The sequence below is a fragment of the Gadus chalcogrammus genome, chromosome 5 (genome assembly GCF_026213295.1).
Source record: "Gadus chalcogrammus isolate NIFS_2021 chromosome 5, NIFS_Gcha_1.0, whole genome shotgun sequence".
In the NCBI taxonomy this organism is placed as follows: domain Eukaryota; kingdom Metazoa; phylum Chordata; class Actinopteri; order Gadiformes; family Gadidae; genus Gadus; species Gadus chalcogrammus.
In genome coordinates, this window is record NC_079416.1 from 6,451,651 (window position 1) to 6,455,714 (window position 4,064).

General features: G+C 42.7%; 1 long non-coding RNA gene across 2 annotated transcripts; it reads right to left on the minus strand.

Annotated features, from left to right (window-relative positions):
* Positions 1-411: 411 nt before the first annotated feature.
* On the minus strand, positions 412-4,064 carry LOC130382401 (uncharacterized). 2 transcript variants are annotated; one of them, XR_008895566.1, is made up of 6 exons: positions 4,032-4,064; positions 3,452-3,535; positions 2,947-3,003; positions 2,302-2,346; positions 1,845-2,019; positions 412-1,408 (listed from the first exon to the last, which is right to left on the minus strand). It is a non-coding gene; the product is annotated as an uncharacterized LOC130382401 (long non-coding RNA). The 2 variants fall into 2 exon arrangements; XR_008895567.1 differs by lacking the exon at positions 2,302-2,346.

The window sequence follows — 4,064 nt, forward strand, 5'->3', positions numbered from 1 at the left end:
CAATCAGGGATATGAAACATGGGTGGGTCATTCATATAAAACACACCAGAACAAATATCTGTTTGGGTGGAACTCAAGTTAGAATGGGTGGATGTGCAGCTTGATCTGCAAAGAGAAACGATGTGATCGCATCAGAATAGCGAGTGATTAAAAATAATGTCACGACAAGCAAGCAAGAAGTGTGAGTCACAAAGGTTTATTTGCTGGTTGAGCACATCTGTAGCCAGTCACATCAGTTCAATTTACTGTACATCCCCATCACTGGAAGGACACCAGATTCAGACACATTTGTAAGTGCACAACACACGCTCACCATCTTGTCAAGGTAGGCCACATCATTTTCCCTGTCTATGTCCGTGAAACATATGGGGACAGTGCTTTGCAAGACTGTGTACTTTTGACGGAGAACCTATCACTCTTTCAATATGTATCCTAAGAGAGGCTAGACGTCTGGTGTTCTCCAAGTCAGCAGGATCTAACTGCTTCTATCCACGAGTAAATGCTGGAATTTTTAATTCAGCTTGGCATCTCTCAATGGACTCTTTAACCAGACAACCTCTGTCCGCTAAAACTACGTCCCCTGGGAGCAAATGAGATAAAAAGTGACTTTGTTCTGTGATAAACTCATCACTTGTGCGACCTCCCCATCCAGCGGAAATGAAACAAATGGAACCTCGAGGGCAAATTGCAATTAAATATTTCATTGTGTGGTGTGATTTGTATGATGAGTAACACTGAGCACTGGCTAGCAATCTACTGGGTTTCTCTAGAAATATTTCAAAACAATCTATAATGCAAACTGTCTTTTCAAAGCTACGGTTTCGAAATGCATATGGAAGAGATTTTCTTAAGTATTCTGTCAGGCCACAACACCAGACTTGGCACCAGTCTACAATGCATCACACTAATGCAGTGTTTGAAGAGCTTTGAAACAGTGGTTGAGTCAATGTCAAAATAAAAAGCCAAAAACTCAAAGGACAAGTTCATTCTAAGCTTAATTAAAGTTAACATGTACTGCTGAAAACATGTTAAACTAGATTTAAGTTGGAGAAAAGGAGCCACAATATGAAAAATTGTCATGAGAATGGAGAATGCTGATAAACCAGTGAGAGTATGAACCCTTTTATCATCGTTATGCAAGCTCATCTCATTCAGTGTAGTCCTATTCATTTTTTCCTTCAACAACATATTTTCAGTCCTCAGAGCTTGGCATTCTTGCTCAAGAGATTGGACGCGTTTACCACAGGTTTCAGTGGTGCATGGTGGGGTTGCTGGATCCTCCTCATGGAGAACAGGCTGGACATCGTTTCCAGGTTCTTCATGGGTAGATTCCTTCAAAGGCTCTGTGGTGGGACTTTGCTCTGCAGTAGGATCCTTGTTGCAGTCTTGGGGACAATCTGTTGATGCTCTGGTGAAAACAAAAGTAGTATAAACTGTCACTACTGATGACAGTTTGTCATTCTTTTGTCAGTCACTCTCTGTTTTCTGCAGTATACTAGCTTTCGTTAGTAAGAAAGTAAGTAAATTGTATTTGTATAGCACATTTACATCCAAAAGTGCTTTATAGTCGGTATATGATAAATAAACAATGTAATAAAATAAATGAATAGAAAGACAATGACAGGGATATTGACAATGACAGTGACAATCACATGCATAGTCAGTGGCTGCCAAATGCAAGTCGGTATAGGTGTGTGATGATTTCAGCCCAGTCACAGATGTTATGTTTTTTAGCTCATTGGGTGTTATTAAACCTACAATGAATTGTACAAAAAAAATTGGTTTATAATTTTCCCAAGTCCATGGAAGTGGGGTTGACCAGGTTAAGGAACTTAAATATTCACCTGGGAGGGATGGCTTTCGCAGATAGCTTTGTCTGCTCCATCTTCTGTAGCTTTGCTCCCTGTCGTCTGTTGAAAACCTCCAGTCTCATTTTTCTTTTCCTCTTCTCTGGAGATGGAACGTAGTTGAAAAGAGATGGAACAAAGTCCGGACTCAAGGGATTATCACTCCTTCTCCCTACAAATAAATAGAAACATTTCAGCGTCGAACTTGGGTTTGTTTACTACTACGTTAGCACTTGCTAGCTTAGCAGCATAAAAAACAGGACATTGTCAGCCCCACGAATTGCATGCTATAAATCAACTAGCTATGTGTGTGTGTGTGTGTGTGTGTGTGTGTGTGTGTGTGTGTGTGTGTGTGTGTGGTGTGTGTGTGTGTGTGTGTGTGTGTGTGTGTGTGTGTGTGTGTGTGTGTGTGTGTGTGTGTGTGTGTGTGTGTGTGTGGTGAGGGGGTACTTACAGGGGGGCCGGGAAGTCCAGGTTGGCCTTTCATTCCCATCATTCCCTGGAGATAGAGGAAAGAAATCAAAGGTCAAACAACAGCAATGTCCAACACCAGTGGCTGTGCATGTTGTGGGCTGTGAGTAAGATATGCCGCTGAGGACAGAATGCTATACAACAGAAAGGGTTTTGTGTTATAAAACCACACTTACAGTAGTCCAGAAATGTGTGGAAGTATTTCTTTGACGATGAGTCCATTGACTGGACTGAAAGCTAAGGTGAGAATGCATGCCATAAAGTGGCATAAATCCCAGAACTCCATGGGAATAATCCATGGATTGGGAATGACAGTGAACACTGTAGCGGAAACCTATTTGACAGGTGTGCTCTGACATGGAAAGGTCTTCAGACTTCGATGGGTTCTTATGGTAGTTCTGTGTGGTGATGTGTATGTGTGAATACATAGTGTTATTGTTGGAGAGTTACCACAAAACTGCAGGTGTGTGTGTCTCAGAGTGTGTGTGGTGTGTGTGTGTGTGTGTGTGTGGTGTTGGTGTGTGTGTGTGTGTGTGTGTGTGTGTGTGTGTGTGTGTGTGTGTGTGTGTGTGTGTGTGTGTGTGTGTGTGTGTGTGTGTGTGTGTGTGTGTGTGTGTGTGTGTTTCACCATGGGGCCGGGACCAATATCAGCGCCTTTGTTGTGATCATACTGAGCAGCAAAGTTCTGTTGGAGTGAAAAATAAAAACCAGAATAAGAGACAAAATATACAATAAAAATTCATACAATACAATATACTTATTTTCTAATCATAGGTTATTGTCTGTTCCATTGCTATAATTGTGCCAGAATTTGGGTCAGGTGAGTTTAAGGGCTTGATCGTTTATCAAACAGATGAACAGCAAATCAGCATCTTCCTGTAGCTTCTATACCTTACGGTTACAATAGGATATACCAGAGGTTAACCTTATTTACTGAGAGGCCTTCATCAACATTCAGTTCCCCCACCTAGGAACACTTTAGAACCAACATCCATCTTCAGTTCCCCCACCCAGCAGCACTTTAGAACCAACATCCACCTTCAGTCCCCCACACAGTCACATTTTAGAACCAACATCCACCTTCAGTCCCCCCACCCAGCAGTTGACCAAGTCGGCCCCTATAGGATACTTACTCCGCCGAGGCCAGGGGGTCCTGGGGGCCCAGCAGGGCCGGGGTTGCCAGGTCTGCCGTCCCTCCCGTCAGGGCCCTGGGGTCCCTGTGGAGGAAGGCCTTGGGTTAGTCTCCGTTGATTACCACTGATTGACACACAGCCACCGTGTCTGCTGGGAAGCTGCCAGAGTCCCAGCTGTGTTCGGCTGTGGAGCTCGGTTTGGTCTCAACTTGAATAAAAGCGTCATGTCCTTTTACTAAATTGTTTTATTATTGTTAATAAAGTTTAGAAAAGATAAATATGAATTTGGTCTGGATATGTGAGCCAAAGTCAGAAAAAAATAATATACAACAAATATTTGTAGTTCAGGTTATTTTCAGCCGTCGTGCAGCAGAGATTGGTCCATTATTATTTGTTATATTATCACGGCGGAGGGCTTTAGGCTGTGCCTGATGTAAACAAAGGGGTGTGGCCTATTCAAGTTGAAAGGTCAATCGGCGTCATCATATATCAACCCGATAAACTTCATGAAAGTTTCTATCCAGCAAACATGGCATTGTCATGCATCTTGTCATAATTAATGAGTTTGATAGTGGCTTACCCTTTCACCTCTTGGTCCTTTCGGGCCCTGAGG